Source organism: Cuculus canorus, chromosome 17, assembly GCF_017976375.1.
Source record: "Cuculus canorus isolate bCucCan1 chromosome 17, bCucCan1.pri, whole genome shotgun sequence".
Classification (NCBI taxonomy): Eukaryota; Metazoa; Chordata; class Aves; order Cuculiformes; family Cuculidae; genus Cuculus; species Cuculus canorus.
The window spans coordinates 1,633,981-1,657,166 of NC_071417.1; the positions used below are offsets into that span (position 1 = coordinate 1,633,981).

The 23,186-nt window shown below is 44.4% G+C and overlaps 1 protein-coding gene across 22 annotated transcripts in view; it reads right to left on the bottom strand.

The window, feature by feature from the left end:
* The window catches only part of FBRSL1 (fibrosin like 1), a 539,160-nt gene that overhangs the window by 326,521 nt on the left and 189,453 nt on the right, over positions 1-23,186 (bottom strand). The window lies entirely within an intron of this gene.

The following is a 23,186-nucleotide window of genomic DNA, read 5'->3' on the forward strand; positions in this document are numbered from 1 at the left end:
ATTCCTTGCATCTTATACATTTGCTGTGTAGAGTTTAATAGCTGGTGGCCTTGGATCTAACTTAATTACAAATCAGAAAGGAAGGTTGTGTCAGCATGATTACATTTGGATAAGCTGAAATGTGGGTTTCAGGCATATTTCACCCGTTCTCATCTTAATTTAACTGGACTAATAGGTCCTAATCACACAGAACAAATGGGTCTTTAAAGTAAAGATATAAAATAAGGGGCCACAGGTCCTGCATGTCCTTCATCGCTGCCCAAAGCAAGGAGGGGAACAAGCCCTGGCTTGAGCCTTGTGGCCAACCATGAGGTCAGACCTTGAGGACCTCCTGAAGGCGAGAAAGTGAGAGGTGTAAATGGAGCAAGAGGCAATATCGGTCACCCGTCTGTGGTTAAGCCATTTCCAGGCAGGGTCACTAGGGAAGGAGAGCATGTTCCACCTACTATCTGCTGCAAGGGACAACGGGAGGGGTGGGAAGGGTTCCAGCAGATTCAGAGGTGGTACACACCACCTGATGGAAAGAGTTGATTGGCAGATGCCAAGTAAAACATTTTGAGAAGATAAAAAAGCCATGGAAAAGCAAGACTACATAACTTTCAAGAAGATAAGATGGAGCACGTTCACCATAAACAAAACCACCTCCACGTCTCACATCCACAGACACGTACTGTGTGGCAGTCCATTAACACTCAGTGTGTTCCACTGATTAAAAAGAAAATTTAATACACCTGTTGGAACACAGAGACAGACTAAATGTCCTTATCGTTCCATTTATTGTAAATAATACGTAAGTGCAAGTCAAATATTAGCTATATTCAGCACAGCATCATAACAAAGCAGGGACTGCTAACATTATGGTCCCAAACTGTGTTATTCTTAATTAACATCTGACATATATCTGCTTTTGCAATCACCCATTACTGATTAAATGACAAGGCACAATGTCAGATGCATAATCTGATTGGTTAGTACTCAGTTACCAAGGTGTTACATTTTGAAATTGTGAATTGATTTCTTTTATTGAATTAATAAGTGTTATCATACTGTACAGAAGGTAAAATTGCTACTGAATGTGAGCGATAACATATAATTACAGAAAATCAAATCCTAATCTGCAGAGCCAAGCCAGGTGTCAACATTTTAATTGTAGTTAGGGAAGCGCAGTAACACCATGGAGCAGGAGGAAGAAGGGAAGAGTTCTCTCAAGTGTAGGAAGAAATATATTGCATAAAAAAACAACTTTAGTTATGCACGATAGCAACTCTGAGGGATGTCAACCACTCATGTGCAGAAACAGTTTATTTAATTTTTCATTTTAGACTATAATCCCACACGCAGGGGCACCTGACTCGTCCAGACCCAAATACACCTCTCTCAGAGTCGTAAGATCGGAATTTTTAGGAGAATGTTTCTGAAATGTTTTAAGAGATAAAAGCGTAAAGTACATAAACTATGCTCTTCCCCTATTCTCTTTAAAAAAAAATTAAGATCCCTTCTTTCACCTGAAAGACCAAGTCCCTATGAGATGATATCACAATTTTCTGCTATAATGCCTCAATGTTTTTATGAATTTTGGTAGCCTTATGCATAGTTTCAATGAAAAATGCATGATCAAGCCATTTCCTAGTTGCTGTCCCTGTCAGCTTGCATTCAAACACCTTAATGCAGCTGCTGATGTCTAAATTGATGATGTTAAATTGGCGTAAGTCCCTTGAACGGACACTCTCAAATTAGCTATTTCCAATACACTTGATCTGCATCAGCCACTCTTAAAACAATTTGCACGTTCATCCTAACTGACTACCACAGTTCAACTACGTGTCCTCAGAAAATGATGCAGCTAAACTGCTGCGATTTCTTTAGCTTAAGGGGGCCTGGGAGACCCCCGGCTTCCTCCTTGGGCCACATGAGGAAGGAGCCGTTCAAGCCACCATAAATGACTTGGCAGAGACTTTGGGTCTCACCAGTTGGTGCTTATCCAAAACCTTTCCATCTCTCCCCTCTGTCCAGGGAACGCCACACAATTCCAGGTCCCCATATCTCCAGCCCTTCCTCCTCTCTGGTGCTGCCTTCCCACCATTAGCACTCAAGTCACCTTCTTCCGCTGCCACTCCCAAGGGCTTGGCACGCTCTTTCTCCCATCATCCTGAGGGCTCAACAAGGCTGTTTAATATCCATCACAATCTGCCAGCTTTTCCTGTAATGAGCGTCTCTCATTTTGCATTCTCTCTGTGATCCCTGTCCTTTGGAAAAGGGACCCACCTAGGCACGATACGAGGTAGCAAACAGAAAGGAAGCACCAAGGGCAGATGACCTAAAGCTCTGTTCAAAGACCATGCTGCTTCCCTATGCCACCACGAGCCAGCTACCCATTTCAAAACATCTGTTCAAATCATTGGCTTTTTCTTTCGTTCAGGGATAAAGAGGAAGAGGTTTTCATCCTGTTTGTATAATGAGAGAGAAATTAAAAACCATGCTACTACCACCCAACTGGCGAGATACCTTGGCAGCAGGATGACACATAACGATTTTACATGAACCTCTTTCCAAATTAATTGCTTTTATTTTCAGAGCAGCAGTGAAAGTTTCCTTCTTGAATCGCAACCCGAGTTTAGCTGTGAGATTACCAGGGCAGCGAGCAGCTCCTCAACACAGCAACGTAATGCAAGGGGTAGGCAGAGAGTCATGGCTTTGCATCTGAAGAACGACAAGCACATCTCGCACATCCAGTCCTCCTGGGTGGTAACAGCGATTGAGGCAGTGGTGCGCGGCATGACAAGGTGGAGAGCCTGGGCAAGTGCCACTTTGGCTGGATACGGACAAGCAATCACTGCATGGAGAAGGGAGAGGGCAGCACTTCTCCAGAATGAGTGCATCTTAATTGTGTACATTGGCCTGTCTTTTAGACACTAATAAACTTGTTGAAAGGAAAAAAAAAGTCCTTATTACTGGAGTTGAAGCAATGCATTTTTAAAAGAAAATTTCTAAACCATGAGATGCGTAACTTGGCTCTGCAGCGATCACAGTGGGGAAAATAACTGGTAGCAGTTGTTGCATGCCTGACGAATGTGAATACTGGAGAGTAGGGAGAATTAGACAAGCAGAAGAAGACTGAACTATTATAATGGGGGAAAAATAGCTATACAGAAGAGAGACCTTTTCTCAAATAATTTCTTTCTACAGTTAAAGTCTGGTGCCAATGAACATCACTGCAGGAGAGTGAAAGCCTGTATCAATGGAGATGAACTCCACCAACTCAGAGGCCTTTTGCTGTGACAAACATCTCCACAACATCTGTGCAGGAACTCCGGAAAAATGGCAAGCAGCTAATTGGGCTTCATTTCCAGTCAAACAATTTACAGCTACTTCCAGGCCACAACTTTAAGTTCAGAGACCTGGTGGCTTAATAAGCTAAAATTAATGCTTTTTCACAAACAGAACCTGTCCAGGTACGTTCCTGCATCCCCTCCAAGCTGCAACCACCACAATGCAGGAGGAGTTGCTTGTCACCCCCCAGCTGCCTCTGGTTTTGGAAGAACATGGGAAGGATGCAGCCCCCAACGCTCCGTTACTGAAACACGCCATGCAAAAAGCACGCCGGCAGCGCTGACGCCTGGGGAAAAATTAGACACAGTGGCACCACGGAGCAGCAGCCGCCTGTGTGCTGCCACATGCGCAAGGACTCCTGACCTCGGCTTGATGCATTTTTTCCATTTGAAGGAGACAGAGCCAAAAGAGCCCAGACGTGACAGTCCCATAGCAGAGCTTTAGCCAATGGAAGTTATAAGCTAACCAATTCCCACTCTTCCCTTTGCCCCCAGCCATATGTTCCCACCTTCTCTCTTGCACCAGCACCTTTATGACTAAGTGGTGAGACAATTCAGGAAATTAACCGGAAAGAAACTAATTTCATTCTTCTTTTTTTTTTCATGTTAGCTTTTGGCCGGTTGAGCGCTGTGCAGCAGTTACGAGCACTTGTGCTAGTGGCCGGGAGGGAAGGGAGCATGTGGCTGGAGGCAGGAGGCAGGGAGCCGGGGACTCCATCCCATGCTGTGTGCATGGCCTTGGGCTCACCAGACCCTGCGGGCTGGCACAGCACAGGGCAACCTCCTCCTGTTTTGCAGGGACCTTCAAAAGCCCAAAAGCAGAGGATCTTGGAGGCCACTCCGGCTGTTTTAAAGGAATGATGTCAAATACACAGTTGGGTTTTTTTTTCCTACAATGATTCCTTTGAACTCCGCAGTGCAAAACCACTTGTTTCAAATATCTCAGATCTTTCTGTTCTGACAGGGAGATTCCCAGGATGCATTTTCCTTCAATAATCTCCTGTATATTGCTGCAACTGACTTGGGCACCTACTTAATCTGTGACCTTACAGCTCCTGTCAAGCAGACTTGACCCCCCTCTAGACTCGCATTATCCAGTATCAAATTTTCATTTTTATTAAGCTCAGCAGAGACTTCTTTCCATCTCCTCTAGGAAGCATGAATTCTCTTGTGTCATTTATTCCACAAGTGATTTATACCACGAGCCTGTCAACTACAGGAGGTACTTGCTTGTGCTTACTATACCTGTCCTTTCCGGGTCATTACTAATAAAGCACTTATCCCTCATACAAGCACAAATGCCTCCCAGTGCTCTCGCAGGTATTTATCCGAGCACTTTAGACTCCTTGGTGGATTTATCCTCACAGTGCTCTGGCAAGCTGGCCATTGGTGTGATTTCTGATACGCAGGTAAAGAACAAGGCTTAGAGAAGTGAATTCATCTCTTTGCTGCTTCGAGACTTAATCTATGGAATCAGAACGCTGAAACCAGCAGACCACTCTTCCTCCCACTCCCCACACCTACTTTCACTTGGGGCAGCAGAAGATGCTCGTGGTTCATCCTAAATTCTCTGTTTTATCAGCCAGCCCCACACCAGTGTTTGCTGCCCCAGTCTGCAAAGAGGAGGCTTCATCCCATGGCCATTTCTTCCTGAAGAAGGGCTGATGAAAGAGAGCTTTGAAAGCCTCTCGGCCCAGCCCGCATGACCTAAATCATCACCCTCCCGTCCCACTCCCCATCACAGATGACTCATGAGATGAAATCTCCCTACTGCTTAGCACCATTTGCTCTGCAGCCAGACAGATTTCATGAACAACAGTAAAACAAATATAGTTGTCTTGCAACTAGAGTGCCAAGACAAGCAAGGAGCAAAGCTGGGGGCCAACAGTAACACCAGAGATTTTGGCAGTCAGCCCTCTTTCCAGCTCCTTATATATTTTCGTCCCAACTTTCCACCTAGTTCTCCCTCTTTTCAGTAATCCTGGGCAGATTGGAACAACCACCAAAGAGCAACAAATGGCTGTGTGGCTAAGTGCTTGCCCTTGATAAATTAAGGCATCTCCGTGCTCTCTCCTCTCCCACTCTTTCCAGCATCATTTTATCACAGGGTGAGAAATCTGTTGCTGCTGTTTCTCTTTCAAACCTTAAAGTCAACTGGCAAACCAGAATTTAACCTCACAGCTGCTGAACACTGTTAGATTAAAACAAGCTGGCCAAACAAAATATTGGTTTTAAAATGTAATTTGTGCTTGGCACTGGATACATTGGGAAAATCCAGAGCAATTTGCACTACAGACCAGCCCATAACCCTATGCAGAAAGAGCTTTGATGCCCCCAATTTACATCTGACAACTTTAATGCATTTTGGAAAGAGGCAGTAAAATAAAAAGCCCCCGTACTAATCACAAATGGTACAAGAAGACTGAAAACACTTAATTGCTTCTAATTTGTTGTAAAATGCTGTACGTGCACACCCTCTTTTTCCAAAATCGAACAAGTCATAGCAAGACAGTGGAAAAAACATGGAAATTCTGGCAAGTTACAGTGACCCTTTTAGCCTGAAAATCCTCCTTATTGATCCAAAATATACTTGGTAGTTTATTTCTGTTGGGGTAGGGGCAAGAAAGACGTAACGAAAGGCTTTAACCTGACATTATCTCGCCTGCTGCTCAGGCAGCTCCACGGCGCTGTACCAAGCCACAGATGTACTTGTCTGCACAGGTATTTATGGTCAATCTCTTGCAGACAAAACGCATATTTCCCCACCACAATAAAAGTCAGTTCAAAGCAGGCTGTTCCCGTTGAAGTCCATGGGAGGTTTTTCCCCCCCCATCAGTCTTCGCAGGAGTTGTGTTGGGCCTGTTGAGATAGTTTGCTTCAGGAAAAGCCTCGCTTGATGATCAGGGCTCAGCAGGAAAAACCACAAAAATTAGCTTATTTTTATTGATTATGCCCATTCCCCAAATAATTTGAAATTAATCCTCCAATTTCATTTCAAGCTGCTTTTCTGCTGTGCTTGGTTGCTGAAGGAGAAAAGATTCTGGAGAAAGCGACACAGGTGAATTATATTTGCTCAACATTTTCAGCATTAAATAACCTGAACATAACTCAGGCTCACTCGAAAGGTGCCCTGCAATGATCTGACATAAAATATAGCTCTGCTAAGCAAAAAAAGATAAAACAGGGATACCTTCATATTTAAAGGAGAAAGAGTGAAGGATTTCATATTTTAATGAGACACAGATGCCGACCACTGAATGAATCACTCTGCCCATAATTAAAGAGTCTTCTGATGTCTGAAGACTCTTCCTGTCATGAAAACTTCTGGATGCTATTTCATCTCCATCTTAAGCCTGATTTCAGACTGGAAGAGGGGGGGTCCACATGTTTATGTCACCCCAGACACCACTTACATTATCCATTTCCCTTCTGAAGAACTTGGTATTAATTTCTGTCTACTCAGGTTTTTATGGTTTTTTTTAATAGGTCTTCAGGCACCCTTGGAGCAAGATCGGACATAAGAAAAATCAACAATGGACCAAGGAATTTCCAGGCATCGTACTTTAGCATTTCATGCAAAACAGCAGTATTTAAATTAGGGATCTGTCTCACTACCATTCAAACCACAGTATAAAACTAGAAAATTTACCTTTCAAGTACACAAAACCCAAAATATAGTTTACAGTTTTGCTGATGCTTTAACCATAACAGTACCAAGCAAATGGAAGTTCCAGGTAGAGGCTGGACCTTTACCATTACCATCATCCAGCTGGGCTACCTGGGGGCAATAGAAAAGAGAAACAGCAGCATCCAGGTACACAGTCTTTTAATGAGATGCCCAAAAGCTCAGGTCTCACCTGGTTACCTGCATGTCCAAAAAAGCTTCTTATTCTTCCAATTAAGTTGGATTTTCGCATTTTCATTTACTTTCCACAACTACTCCCTGGGCGTGAATAAATCTCTCAGCTTTTCTGCTACAAGGTGAAAGGATAGTTTAAAAAAAAAAAAGTAAAATAAATCTTATCTTTGGCTGAAAATCCACCTGAGGGTACTCTTGCTTCATTTCAGCTGCTGCTTCCCCAGGGAAACTGGTCCCCATGCTTAAATGGTCTTCTTGAGGCAAGCTTTTCCTAACGCCTCTTCTGACAGCCAGTACCCTCCTTCAACAGCAACATTCAGAACTAAATACATTGCATTCATCACCAGAATGGAATTAAATGAATGGCACGCCTTGCATATTTTATAGTAAACCATACTTCTATTTCCAGAGGATTTTTTTTGCATTACAACAAGATGGCACTGCAGATCCAGGGACCAGGCTGCCTGGGGAAGCTGTGGCTGCCCCATCCCTGGAGGGGTTCCAGGCCAGGTTGGATGGGCGTTGGGCAGCCTGAGCCAGTGGGAGGTGTCCCTGTCCACAGCAGGGGGTAGAACTGGGTGATCTTTGAGGTCACTTCCAACCCAAACTGTTCTATGATTTCGTGACCTGCTGTAATCCCGAAACACTCCATGCACTTGTTTATCTATCATTCCTGGCAGAACAGGTACCTGACCCGTTCTGGGCTTTTACAGTTTTTCATTCCTCCTTTGTGCCACACTGCTAAGCTGTAACTTCTTTTTTCCAGACAATTCCTATTATTACAGACTCCACTGAATCCTAGTCCTGAGGTCAGCTGTGCTTGTACCTGTCTCAGCTTAGCATGATCTGCAAAGCAAATAACCACACTCTCTAACGTGCCATCCAACTAGGAACAGATGTAGCAACTACTGTGGGAGCTGCAGGTCTCTAGCTCTTCCAGAGGCTGCTGCCTCTTATGTGCTTCAAAACAACCTGATCACTTTTATCATGCTTTTCTGGAAAAAAAAAAATCTCAGCATTACAGTCTTCCCAGCTCCTCCCTTGCTCCCCTTTTGAAATATATGCCATTAAGTCTTCCTTTCTTCAATCTTCTCAAGCCTTATTTGTCCTCTACAGATTTTCAAAGACGATTGGCTAATGGCACTGAAATAGCTCAAGCCAGTTTTCTAACTACCCAGAGCTGAATTCCTCCAGGCTCTGCTAACTCAAATATTCCAACCTATTCTATTCCTCTTTCCTGATAGCATGATGGCTGCACGGCACCGGTTGACCCTCTCAGGAAGAGCAGAAAGGATAAAAACCTCATTCAGCGCTTCTGCTTTCTCACTTGTATCTTTTGAGAGATTTTCCTTTCCCCTGAGCAGTGGACTAACTCATTCCCTGGCTCAGCTCGTGCTGCAAATGCATTTATAGAAACCCCTCTGGCTGCCCTTTATGTCTACTGCCAATTGCAGCTCACTTGGACTTTGTCCCTCTCATTTTTCTTTGTGTGTTCATGCTAAAATTATTCTCAATAGTTCGACGTACTCTCCAATATTTTTATGTTGCTTTTGAGTTTCAGGTCATTAAAGAGCCCGTGATTTAGCTAAAGTGATGGCTTACTACGTTTCCCATCTGTCCTCTCCATCAGGGGAGTTCACACTTGTGCCATTAGATTTTGTTTCTCTAAGAAACTTTCAACTCTCCTAAACTTCCTTCTCTCCCTGAGCGGCTCGCACAGCTGTAGCTCGGAGCTGACCGAGACCTGCTTCCTTGAAACCCAGTAATTCCCCCATGATGCTCTACCTAATTTTCTTCTTAATAATCAGCTGTCGGGCAATCTAGAGAAGCCTTCATTTTAGAAAAGCTGTCCTGCCCAGGTAGACTCATTCTCTACAATTCCGAACCAAGGACCGAGTTCCGGTTACAGACCAGTTTATATCTGTTCTGCTTTGTGTTCTGGAGAGGAACAAAGATGTACTTTGAGCGCTTTGAGGAAATTCCTCCACCGAAGTCTCACAGCCAAATCTATCCTGCTACAAAAGCATCACCCCAAAATACAGGAATTTGCTCAGAATGAAGGGTGGGGAGTGGGGGGAAAGACACTCAGATTTTTCTGGAAGGACAGACACATCCTCCAAAGCATCTGAATCTCTAGGTTAGTGTCCTCAGAAAAGGCCGCTGGATCCTCCTTACTGTTGGCACAAGATATAATGTAGGATTTAAGTGCAGGCGGTAAAATTCTATGTGCTGTCCCGGATAATTTATAGCTTTCCAAATGATGCCTCTCCACTCCTTAAACATTGGAGATCACCCTTGAGGAGGCAGCCCTGACCCCGGTCCTCTCAACACCCTCCCTCTGCAGAGGGGATACTTACACCCCACCAGCAGTCGATAGGAAAGAGTGACTTAGACAGAGCAGCTAAGAAAGAACAAATATTTTTATAGCAGCCCCCTAATACTTAGAGCAGGGAAGAAAGACAACAGCATGTACAAGGGAGCCATTGAACACAGCACTACTCCTACCATGTGCTTAGAAAGATATCTGTTATCTGGGGCTTGCCAGCTGGCTCCTGTATGCACAAAATCACACTGCCTTTAACTCCGCTTGCTTCAACATTCCCAGAAATGCAGTCTTTGCCCTGAAGAAAATCCCCATCCTGCTGTAGGTTGTGATTAGCTGGCCCCAAACAACTCCCAGCACACAGGATTCTGTGGGGCGTGTCCTGCCGCACGGCTGCCCCACGGCTCCCCCCTGCCCCACGAGAGCTGGGAGCACCCTGTTGAGTCCTGGCAGCACTCCTGAGCTGGTCTGTAAAAGGAATGCCTTTCAGCTCCTCCAAATCCCCACCACCCTTTCAGCTCCTCCAAATCCCCATCACCCCACTGCTACCACCCATTATCTCCTGCACAGCAAACCCACGCGTTGTAGGTAAAATCCCCACATGATCTGAGGGAATGCCCTGTGCCTGCAGCGAGAGGGAGAGCAAGCCCTCTGCCCACAGTTACTGTTAATCCCACCGGCAGGAATCCCACCTCCCTTCCCAACAACAAATCTGCCAACGGTTGACTGTAGCAACTGGGGAGGGAGCATCACTGCAAGACCAGCACATCCAGCTCCACCTCCAGTCCTTCAGTGAGGGGGGTTCTTCTGCCCCCACACCTGACGCCCAGTTACCACTGAGTCCAGAAGAAGTCTTTCTTGGCCCTCACAGAGAAGCAGGACACATCAGCGACAGGATTAACATAGCATATATATATGGGCTAAACAACGAGCTATCCAGAACCTGGTCTGTATTAAGGATCCATATCACCAGCTTAACTTCTGGCAGTTCCCTATCGGACCATACAGCTCCTTCTGTAAACATTTCAAGCTTCACCTTAAAGACAATTTAGATCCTTGCTCCCATGACCGTCTCTGGCCTGAACCTGCTCCTAAGCACATCTCAATGCTGTCAGCATGCCCTCTCATAGAAATAAAGATTATAATGTTCCCCCTCCATAAGCAGCATTTCTCCTGCTAATTTGCTTTTATCCAACTATTTGCACCTCCACTGAACGTCCTAAGCTGGCTGTATTAATATTGAGGTTGGTGGTTTATTTTTCCTTTATGGTTTGTTTCCATTTATGGTCTGCTTCTCCATTTAATATGAAATCGATGGTGACAGATCATCATTTTTTCCCCAAATTCACTAAATTGTTTAATAATATAATTTTTAGAAGCAGATTTGTGGCTCACACACACGCACACATACACCAAGGCAAAATAAAAATGACAGCACATTTGAACAAGGCAGCAATAAAAGAGTGATAGTAATAAAGAATAAAAATGCTATATCAGGTTGCCATGGGAACCAGCATTCAAGGACTCCAGGTAACGTTGTAAAACATGCCACTGAGCATAAAGCAGCTAAGCAGGTTAAGAGGTTATTTATTAGGCTGCAACACGTTGTGCAGTGCCCTCTGGTGAGAGCGCAAGAGAGGCATGAACGGGTTCAGAACTGAGGCAGAAGATGCCACCATTTGTGCCCCGTACGGAGCACCCAGGAGCTGTCGGCTCGGCAGCTGCATGAGTGGGAAGGACTGGAGCACGCTGTGGGCACACAGAAGGTACAGCTGTGTGCAGAGTTACGGAGAGGTGACACCAGGACATGCAATCCCACCAGCTTTCATCTCTCTCTTGAGCGAGCAAGAGTCCTGTAGTGCACAAATGAAGTCACCAAGGGCTCCGGGAGCCTTTGGTTCAGCAGGTGGGACTTGCCAACCTCTGCGAAGAGCTGCTCTTCCTGCAGAGGGTAATGGCACAGGCTAAGATGACAGCTACAGTAGGTATGACTGAGGCCGGTAAGTGAAATCCATGGTCACGGTATGTTTTCTTAAGGACGGAAAGTGTAACTGTTCCATGCCCAGAAATTTCACTAATAGACTAAACTAATAGAGAGTTGCAAAGCCAGGCTCAGATTCCCTTGAGCAGCACAGGCCACACACACGCAGAGGAACACAGAGAAACAACTCAAGGAACCCGTGCACAAAAAACCAAAATGCAACTCAATAATTGAACTCAACTCAAGGTACCAAAGTGAACCCTCAGGCTCAGGTGGAGAGCTGTGGCTGACGGCTGCTTCTACAACCACAAAGAGCAGACATCCCTGCCTCTTCCCAGCTACCTTTAGTATTTTATTGGGAGCAGAATATGTTGCTTACAAATAACACAGCACAGGATTTTCTTTTTTTCCCCCACAGGCCCTTACGTAGGGAAATCAATAGAAAATCCAGTTGAGTGATTTTGAATAAACACTGTTAACATTTCGTATAGATTGACTCCTCCAAAACTGGAATCAGAGCTAACACCATCCCATTCCATCATCCTTCCCGTTACACCTAAACCAGTGGAAATCATAACACCGTGAGAGAATGATTGTTAAGTCTGCCAGAACTTTGCATAACACAAGGCATGGCTGGATTACTTTTTTCCTATCAGCACAGCCAGAGTATCTAGCCTAATATCCAGCAGTGCTTTCGGTGCAGGCTTCCTCTGCCAGGACTACAGCGAGGACACAGCCTGCCAGCTCTGCTGTGCCCACAGCCAGCGCCAGGACCCGCAGAAGCTCCTCGGTGGAAGACCTGAATTTGCATTTAGACTGCAGAAATACTGCTGGGGGTGGAGGCGGGGGCTGGAATGAAACCTGGCTCTCCTTATTTTCCCCTGCCCTGTTAAAGCTGTCAATTCAATTCTCCCCCCACTAAGTGGCACCAATGCACCACAAACCACAATGAAAACATCTGTACAGACAGCTTATAAATAAATATTCCCCTGTTTTTCTGAGCCTGGCCCACAGCAGGGGAAATCAAACAAGCAGGGAGCGTGTGCGGGATGGGGCTGCGGGCGCTGCTGCGGGGCAGCTCTGCCCCAGCCAGGCGGCCGCCGTGCCACCGCAGCAGCCCTCTGCAGATGGCTCATCCCCGGCAGAAACCTTTAATTAAATTTCCATGAAGGAAATGCAGCTTACAGCAATGGGAAAAAAAAAAGGGGGGGGGGTGTAAAAAAGGCAAAAAGGCAATCTCTTGTTAACTGTACATCCCAAGAATTGCTCTTGCTTTGGACAGAAAAGGGGTGTGGGGACAGCAGCACACATCAAAACCAACGCCCAGACTCCATGCAGCTGAGCTTCATGTAATCTACACCACAAATCAAACCACGAATGCCAAAACGCTGCTGTTCTTTCAGACAGCCTTGCGATGAGGAGACCTGTAAAGAGTTCCCTTAGTTCCTGGCAGTCACCCAAGGCTTCACCCAAATTTTCCTGCTGGCCACTCAACATACCATGAGTGGAGAAGTGGGACACAGCTCTGCCCTACATCGAGTCTACCATAAAAACCAAATCTACAGCTCAAACCTACTGCAGCTGGGAAAAGGTTATGCAAATCACAAAGCCTGTGTATGTTTATCATCATGCAAGAGCAGAAGCTAACAGGGGAAAATGTCTAGGAAATTGCTTCTCACCGGTGCTTTGAGAGAAGTGACAATTAACCAACACCATATTAGAGACCAAATAAATTACTAATCAAAACTGTGCTTCATTCACACCAATACAAATAGCAACAACCAAGCAATTAGGGGCATTAGTTTCCTTTGTCACGGCTTGCTGTTTGTAAGAGCGACAGCAATGGTCACTGCAACTGCATGTGTTGAGCAAAGGTCTAAGGACATTTTGTTCCAATCGGCACGTCATCTCGGTATTAACATAAGAAATGCTTCAAGACAACTTACTACTGATTGCACATTGTAGATATTTCAGCTCAAGGGCAGCATCAAGAGGTACGAGGATCACACCGAGGCAGACAAGAGACTGAAAACCTACATTTCAAAAAGGATCAGAAGATGACGGTAGTTTGCACTGAGTACTAGGAGGAAATCCAAGTCCATATATAAACATGGCACTGCCTCCACAGCAGCTGTTTTCACTATTGATTGGTGGTAGCCTATGTTATCTACACATCACGGGAGGCAGAGCAGCTAGCGAATGCACGGGCAACAGCAGCGTCCTGCGCTGAGCAACATCTGGCCAGGAAGAGCAGAACCTGGCAACCACAGTAGATGGGTCTCGGTGATTTCACCAACACCTACCTCACACATCCGTCAGCAGAAAGCTGCTGGAAACGAAGAGCCCAGTGATGTGGTCCCATGGAGGCCATCCTGGCCAGACCCTCAGGCCCTGGCGCTGGAAGCAGATGGTCACTCTCCCAGCTGAGGAGAACTGCCTGTGGCTGATGGCCACCATACTCCAGACCAGGCATACTGAGCTGCCTTCCTAAATTAGCAATATGGAATGACCACAGAAAAATAACTTCCCTTCACCTACAACAGAGTTAAAGAGTCGCAGTCACCACCCTTTTATTCCAGCAAATTTGAGCAGTTCCCCCTAAGGGGAAAAAACAGAGTTCATAGGTGCCCCTGAAGTGAGTTTGTTTGTTTATAAAACACCACTCACAGATGTAGTAGCAACATTAAACCTCCAGCACACTGAGTCCAAAACAGGGAACAAGAGAATCCCATTGGTCTTGAAACATTGAAAATATCCTACACTGAATGCCTGGGCATCACATCACAGGCTATGGATGCTGACTTGCTTCTTAACGCTCCCTCCACCTTCCCCCATGCAATATCCCACAGCTGATTATTCTCTTGTTTGTAGTAGTCTGAAGTAATTAAGCTTAACCCTAGTCCTATGGGAGTCTCAGAGAAGGTTAGTGATCCACAGGCATGACATGATGTTATTTATAGCTGATTAAGTTCTATTTATCTATATTTAAATGTTGCAGGAGATGGGAGAGATCCCAAAACACATCTGTGTCTTATTAGAAACACCAGCTGTGTGTGGTAGCTTAAAGTTTGCCTTTCTTGAGAGTTTATAAGGGAAAAATAACCCAACCCAGAATAATTCAAATTCTTCACTGCAGCTAAACAAATTGGTGTGGTTTAGTCATGACCTTCAAGATGTAAGCCTGACATCCCATGCAACTGAGCTAGTTCTGGGGTCAAACTCAAACCCAAAATTACCAAAGCCACTTTGAAGCTGTTCTGAGCACTGTAATTGCATATAATTTTTACTGTGAGACTCTTCACATCTTAAGAGACATGAAAAAGGTGACCAGCAGGTCACAAAACAGATCTTTAGAGTCATAACTTCTGAACCTCTCTGCATTTAGGAATAGCACTGTGGTTTCAGTAGTACGTTCTGTTTTCACACACACACATAAAGGAAGACAAGGAAACCAAGTGGATGCAGTTTTGTCACCACCCTTTCCTTCTGACAGATGTGATGGTAGGGTCCACGGTAGCAAGAGAGATTAGCGTTAAAACCTGCATGTTTGATTCCTCTGTTCTATTCAAGTTACTGCATTTTTGGTGGTAGAGAACAGAAACAGAACTACTTGCACGTAGGAGATACACATAGTTTCACGAATACTGTAAGAGTAACTCAAAGCCAGGCTCCAGAGGAAGTCCCGCCACTATAAGCACCAAATCACAAGAGGAAATGTAGGGTTTATCACCTAAATGCCAAAGTAGAACGTAATGAAGGAAAGGGTAAACTGATATCTCCTTTTGTAAGCGTTCTGAGTCAAAACATCCAGACAGCAACAGCAGGATACAGCAGGGCCATCTGGGTCTTGCAGCTGCAGAACTGTAACTCTCCACAAGATGCTTATCAAGAACCAGAAGAACGATCTATCATCTGGCTTCCCTATCCTACTGCTTTGCATGCAAGCTATACGCCACTTGTGAGATTTCCTATGGTAACTGCTCCAGCCCAGAAGAGCTATCTGAGTTTCACTTTTAGCATCACCTGAAACGAAACCGATATTCAAAATGAAACTTCAGGGTAAAAAGCAAAACCTCTGAGTTTTGCGAAGAGTTCTCTGAGATGTCCCACCAGAGCTTTGATACCCACTCCCTGCAGAGGAGTCAGTGAGACTGCACCCACGGGACCTCTGTGAACCTGTGCCCACTGAAGGGAGGACACCCACAAGGACTACTTTCACCCAAGCCAGCGACCGCAATCTTCTGATGGGAGATTAACCAGCTGTCAGTCACTCCACAACAGACCAAACTGCCACCGCAGCTCACATTAGACTTCATCTGCAATCCTCACACATAGTTTGACCTGGGTGGTAAGAGCCACCCAACTCTCCCTTTGCAAGTTCTTGCAAGCTCCAAGCTCTGACCATCCCCACACCAGGCGGCAGCCAGTGACTCCTCGCTCTCACCAGTTCCAGCCCACATCTACTCAAGTGATGCAAGCGTAGGCTGGTATTAACAGAGCATTAAACCTCAAATTAGAGCACGGCTGGAGCAAGCCTAGGATATTTCCACAGTTTCCCCGAGAAAGGCAATGCTGCCAGCTCTTTGTTTTATTGTGAGGCATATGAGGATTTGGCATCATCCTCTTAAGTTCTGAAATTTGCTGGAATAAAAGAAATGTTGAGCTTTCATTAAGATTAAAAAACAAAGTGTACAGTCTCAAGTCATAAACCTAGACTTGAAAATACAGCCCATGAGCAACTGAACACAATTAAGAAGAACCTAACCCAGTACTCATTAAGTACCTCAGTTGCTGGGTAGCTTATTTGTTCATTCTTATTTGATTAGATTTGATAACTCAAAGAGTTTGGAGTTGTATTTCTGCTGTGGTTCCTCTTTCGCTTAATTACTCTTTCACACGTCTCCTATACCACCCCAAGGAAATCACAGAGTCACCCTACACCTCAGTCCAGTATTTCTGAAAAGACAGCATGATCATTTTTTCTTCCAACTCTGATTGCCCTATTTACCCAGTTTCCTCTCCGCTAGGGCTAGAGATGCCTTGCACCACGCCTCTCAGGATGTCTCCAATATGAATACTCAAGTACTACAAAAATCAGCAAATTATCATCACATCAGACACTTTATTGTCATGATCTCAAAAATTCTCTTCCTGGAGAGGAACCAGAGCTCCAACACAAACGCTGCCCCATCAGAAACTCACCATGTTTATGCTTTCATCCACATATAAAAAGAAAAAAAAAGGTTTAGCTCACAGTGACTTCATAAAATTGATGTTTTGAGACATAACCAATATATAGCCTCTTAACTACTAATTTCTCTTACCGGTGCTTTCAGATGGTGTGTCTTGGCAGTTGCAAGTATACATGGGTGTACATTCAGTAAGTCAACTGCCAAAAAGATTCCTCCCCTATTACAGGAAAATATGAAGCTTTCCAGTTTAAAAACAAGGAAAACTCCAAAACAAAACCATCAATAAAGCAAAGTCTGGTTATTCCAGAATGCAGCTCCCCCTGTACTTTGTGTTGCAATTATTTACATATCCCCAGATAGTCAAACTGATGTGGTCCAAAGTTTTGTTGTGGACTTTGTAGAACACGTCGTGCTTGTGCCAAGTGGAGCACACTCAGCGCGTTATCAGGCTGAACGGTGGAACAGAGGCTACACAAGATTAGCTACTAAAGTAAAATAAAATAAAAGAAAATCAGTAAGCTACACAAAATCAGCTCATTGCAAACATCAAGTCAAAACCCACAACAAACTGCAAAACAAATTCAAGCACACCACAGGAAGCTGCAACCACTGGGCATCTTGAGACTCTCTGGTCGGATGAACAGCACTAGTAATCAACATCTTCCAGCTCTGCACTATCCAGCTTTTCCACAACTTCGACTCAGGGGCTCAACAGTGAACACATTATCACGTGTTTTAGCTCAGAACCCAAAGGTGCAGTCCAGGTTTCCTCACATCTTGTTTCAAATAATCTTTTCTCCAATCTTGCAGATGGAAGATAAAAATGTACCACTTGCAAATGCTCCCCAGTTAGCTATCGGCCAGGCTCAGCAACAGCAATCCTGATGCTCTGCCGGCCACTGCTCCTGGCGGAGCCACACCCTCACAACCACAGGACAAAAATACAGCTGGTATAGTTGTGAAAGGCAAGGTGGAGATCCATTTTTACTAACAGGACACTCCTTTTCATACGGATATAAAACCAGCAGTATTTGTTACACATTACTATGATACAACTGCTGCTCGGTAGGAGAACAACTATCCTGTTGTGCTGGCAATACCACATAGTCACCCATACAGTGTTTAAGGTGGCAATGCTTTTAGGTAGGAGAAGCCAAGTGGTGTAATGCCAACAACTCTGCTGCCTACCAAACCAGGAAAGTTCAACTGTGATCAGTGGCAGAGTATTTCAGCACTGTGTAAATACAATTAATACACAAGACGTGTAATTATCTCAGCAGACATTTCTTCCCCATGCTTATTTCATAATATTTTAAGTTTATCCTTTGGTTGGACAGGCTAAAAATGCACTGCTTCACTATAAAGCCAAAAGGCATCAGCATAAATTTAAAAGAAAAGAATACTAAAAAGGGTTTTCAGCATGAAAATTCATTCTGAACTTATATTTTCTAACCAGAGTCCTAAAGTTTCAGTATTCTTCCTACCGTTCATCTAAGTTCCATGGTTTCTCTCCTTCCTCATTGCAAGTTATATTCACACAAAAGACAAATCAATGTAAGTCATTTTGAAACACAAAGCAGCACACGCTTTCCGAAGTGGAACTGCTGCTGAGTGCATAATTCATTAGAAGAAAGGCAGAACCAAAGTAAGGCCACATTGCTGTACCACATAAATCACCTGCAGCAAGAATTGGACAAAAATACCACACTGCTTCCCATAACCCTACTTCTGTTCCATCCAGCACACATGTATGGGAAGAGTTCAAAAGAAGAGTTGTTACCGGCCCCTACTTAAAAAACCCACAAAATCACAAACCCCAAAACACAGCAGTCAAAACTGGTATAAGTGACACAAACACCGGGGAGGTTTTTAAGGACTGGTATTTTACACCCCTAATAAATAAACTGCTGTAAACTAAGACTTTTACAGGACCTTTGTATTTTGGGATGTACCAGGAGAACGTTACCAAACATGCTGAGCGATCCAGCCTTTCGTATCCCCAGAGCTCCTGACACCGTGCACCACTCAGTGTCCCCAAATCGGATCAGATGGCAACAGGCGCAGCAGTACCTTATTTTTCTTCTTGCCCTCAGCATTCACTTCCACCTCTCAAGCGCGGGCACTTCCTCTGCGCTTGTCCCAGAAAGCGCTCAGAAGAGGCCGCGGGTCTCAACATAACAACCATCCAAAACAAGAGCTTAAGCACTTAAACAAAAACATGAAACAAAAGAAGAGAAGGGGGGCAGAGGAAAAAAACACGGGCAGTGGACTAAATCCAACCGTAGGTTCTAGGCAGCTCAGCAAGCCCCCAACAAGTGCCAGCAGTTTCAAAAGAGCTGTAATCTCTAAACTGTTATCACGGTTTTATCGCACTCGAGTTCTTATCTAAACCAAACAATCACTAGAACAGCAACTGATAAGGCATCCTGACAAGGTAATTTCAGCAATTTAAATCCACAGCTACAGTCATCATACACCAAGAATATTTTAACACTCTTTCCAGTTCAACCTCTAATCTCTCTTCCTCTGTTCTTTCCAAACACAGGGCCAATATTTCTCCTTTACAGCTGGGCACACTTCCTGCCATCGCTTGTGTGCCATCGGGCAGGTGCCCTTTGAGCTCTCCCCCTCGGTGTGCGCAGCCCATCCACCAACGCCAGCTTGCTTAATCAAAAGGATCATTATTTTCTCTCTGAATTCAAGTGTCCATTTTTCCTGGCCTGACAAAGGTCCATCATTAAAAGCAGTGGCTACATCTGTCACAAACTGCTATGTGGGAAAGGAAAGAGAAATAAAAGGCATCAAACATGACGCAAGCTCAGCCCCAGCCTTGGTGTAATCGGGTGTAGCACAATAGAAATATTCCCCTTGCAGCCCTGTGGGATTTTCACCCAGAACACCTCACCTATGTGTCCCAAGGCAGGATGAGATCAAGAGCCTTTTAGGTCAGTGTCTCCTCTTCCAAAAGCCATTCACTGGCCAGAAAATCCAGCATCTTTTTCTCCATTGCCATTTGTAACAGGCTTTTCACACCTGTTCATAGGACACGAGAAAATACTTATTCATGCTAAATGTAGCTGGCAAGTGATATTCAAAACCCAAACAAAATCAGCTATCTCAACTGGACAGAAGCATCAGTCGATCTGATGTGGTTTCTTCTGGACACTAGACACTTCCTCGAAACAATTCCTAATAATTTCTCTCCATACGCTGAAGCAGAAAAGCAGTATTAAGCTACTAACACATTGCTGCGTCTCCAGAGCTAAGCAGCAACTTGCCTCTAGCACATATGTTTATGTACCTAAATCAGGGCAGAACAGCTTTAGAACCACCCGAGTTTACTCTGGGCTTTCCACAGCTCCCACGAGGCCGGGCAGCCCAGCACGCATCTTGCGCAATTGCTCTGGGCACACCCACCATCTCCAAGTGCATCAGCAACAGCAGACAGAGCTACTAAAGTCACTCGACTAACTAGAAGAAAGTTCCTGGAGTAAACTGCACCCCAGACCCTTCCGTGGTGCCATAACTGACTTGGGTAGCGCTGTTGTCTCCATACAAACAGAAAGTGAATGGTGCAAACGAGAGAAATCGCTCAATTCCCTCAGGTTGAACTTTCAAAATCAAGAAAAGCAATTCAAGATTTCTTGGCATATGCACACAGGGAAGAAAACTCCAACCAGATGCTGCAAAACCCAAGAAATCCCTTCCCTACGGATGGAAAATTCCTTTACACCCTATTTAAAAAACTTTCTTCAATCAAAACTTAACGAATCAAGAGACAAAACAGATGCAAGCCCTCATTTTCCTCTATAAATCAAGGTGTCCAACATGTGAAACACAAACTAATTTGTTTAAATTAGAAAACTTAAACGTGGTTACAGAAATAATGGAGTGTCTTCAGGTTCTAATCAGAAAAAATACATCTTGAGTTTCAGAAAAAAATATCCAGCTCAAGTAAGAGCTGAACATATAAATATAACATGGCACCCTTCCCCCTCGAGAGCTCAAAGAGCAATGAGTTCTTTCCTTTCTCTTACAACGTGAAGACTAAACATTTTTTCATCCCTGAATACCTCCAAATGGGACAGCGCAGAGTCTCCGGCATAAATGGAAACCCAACAGAACTTAACTGATTTACTGGGTTTGAAAATCTTCACACGTTTGAATATTACTCTAAAGGAGGCTACGTCAAGATCCAGAGAGCATAATATCTAACACAATGGAAGAAAACAATCATCCAGCTCCAAGAAGATGTGCAGATTATACCAAAATACACACCGCCTTCGTGTTCCTCCTCCATGGCTCTCTGCTGGGGGTTACTGGGACTGGATATTGTATTCAAACGGGTCTCTGTCATGTAGTTTTTTGCAAGGATTGTGCATTACCCCCGAGTCCACTTGATGTGCTTCAAGAACAAATCAACGTAACAGTTCAACTCCTTTCTTCAGCCAACCCCTGAGCGCACAGCAAACTTGCCCATGAAAGCCCAGTTATGATACATCCCCTCAGCATTTAAAACATCCAATCCAACCCGTCATAAACTGTCACTTCGGGCATTTATGGCAGACAGTAAACACATGCTTATCAGAGACAACTGCACCCTGTGTGCCCAGCCAATGGAGCAGCATTTCTTATCGATCCACGGCTTATCAGGGGACCCAACAAAAATAAAGGTTACACCATATGGTCTCCTCCTTTTTACCTCTGCTCCATCAAGATGTATGACTCCAATTAAAACTACACTGTTCAGGCTTTGTAGACTCACTTCCTCCTTGTCTGCCCTTGAAAGCAAAATCCTATTTTGAGAGCAAGGCCCGTGGAAACAAGCCCCTACAACTTGACAAACATCCCTCTGCTCCAGCTTTTGCCATGCAAGGCCCTTGCTCGCACCCACCTGCACTGACCGACGCCGGACACAGTGCGGTTTGCCGTGTGTGAACTCCCTCATCCACTTGCTCACACATGGTTTCCTGCTCTTGAGCAACAAAGGGCAAGGGGCATCGCCAGCGAGAACAGAGGGTACGTGCACAGTCACTGCAATCACAAATACTTCCAACAGAGACCATTTCAACTGTTGGTGCCAGACAATGTTTTAGTTAACCAAATTAACAAATGAAACCAAAGAAAAAAGTAATAAATCAGGAAACTCAGATTCCCTTATGTTTATCATTTATCAGGAGTTGTCTAAAAATACTAGCTCACATTGGCTGCATAAAGGGTAGAACGAACAAGGGTATTTCTGCTGCACACAGAGTATTTTTGTTTGGCCAAAGCAATTATTAAAGCCGGCAAGCTGTACTTCACGCTACCCGAAGTCTCCTCTGATACCACGGAACAGGCTGGTGAACTCAACAAGAGCAAGAGACTAGGTTCATGCCTCTTGATCTTTTTAATTCAGACCAGGTTTTTCAGATTACAAAGCAGCTGTCCGTACTGTCACAGGAGTAGATTAATAAGGACTTTTTAAATTTAAAATTCAATAGAAGCAGCCAAACTACTCACTCGCCACCAAACTACACAGTCCTGGTCAATCCATGCTCCTAATCTTGACATACAAAAGTTCCTTCTAACACAACTTTCTCATCAGATATTATAAATTAACCTGAAAAATTACCCTGTAAAGTGGTAATTTTGATACAATGTAAGAATAAAACTTTGGGGTCAATAGTCTGTTTTTGAAAACACTTCATTTTACTGAGCTGTACAATCTGGAACAAGAAACATTCATTCGTACTTACAGACAGAGATCGATTCTAACCAGTATTACCCAAGTTGCTGCCGTGCTACTTGCCAGGTTTTGAGAACACAGAACTGGCTTCTCTGCGTGTAATCACCAAAGGTAATCAACGTCATATTTTTCTTACGAGCTGCAAAGACATCTTCCTGCTAATCTGCTGCCACAGAGCCAAGCACACACTCTTCTTCAGAGCTTTGCTGAGCGCAATGCAGCTTGGCTACCGCTGCTCACAACTCTTACAGCTTGACTACAGACGGAAATGACTCCCAGTTGAAGCAGGATATGAATTTGAAGAGTGATATTCCGTTCAGACAAGGAACTTTTTCCAGTTCAGTTCAATACACTGAATTAAAGTAAACTGCCAAGAGCTGCATGCTGAGCTCTTTCAGGTCATTTCTCCTAAGTTGTAAACAAGCCCTAAAAACCTGGGAGCTGCTGCAGCTGCTGGATGGGATTTCTGCTCTGCCCCGAGGAGCACCTGCCACCCCAGCTCCTGGTGTCACATCTCCTGCCTGTGCTATGGCCCGAGGTCCTCCTCGGATGACTAGGAATGGTCTCAATCTAGAAGAACTTTCCTATTGATTGGCCGTCTTTTTGCATTAAAATCTTTACAAATAGCTACTTACCTACTCTTTCAATACTATTGACAGCTTCTTTGCCAATAAAAAACACGAAAGCAGCTCCTATTTTTTACTACTATATTTTAAATCACTGCCACATAAATCCGTCCTGTCTTCATGGATTACTCACGCATGTAACCAAGCC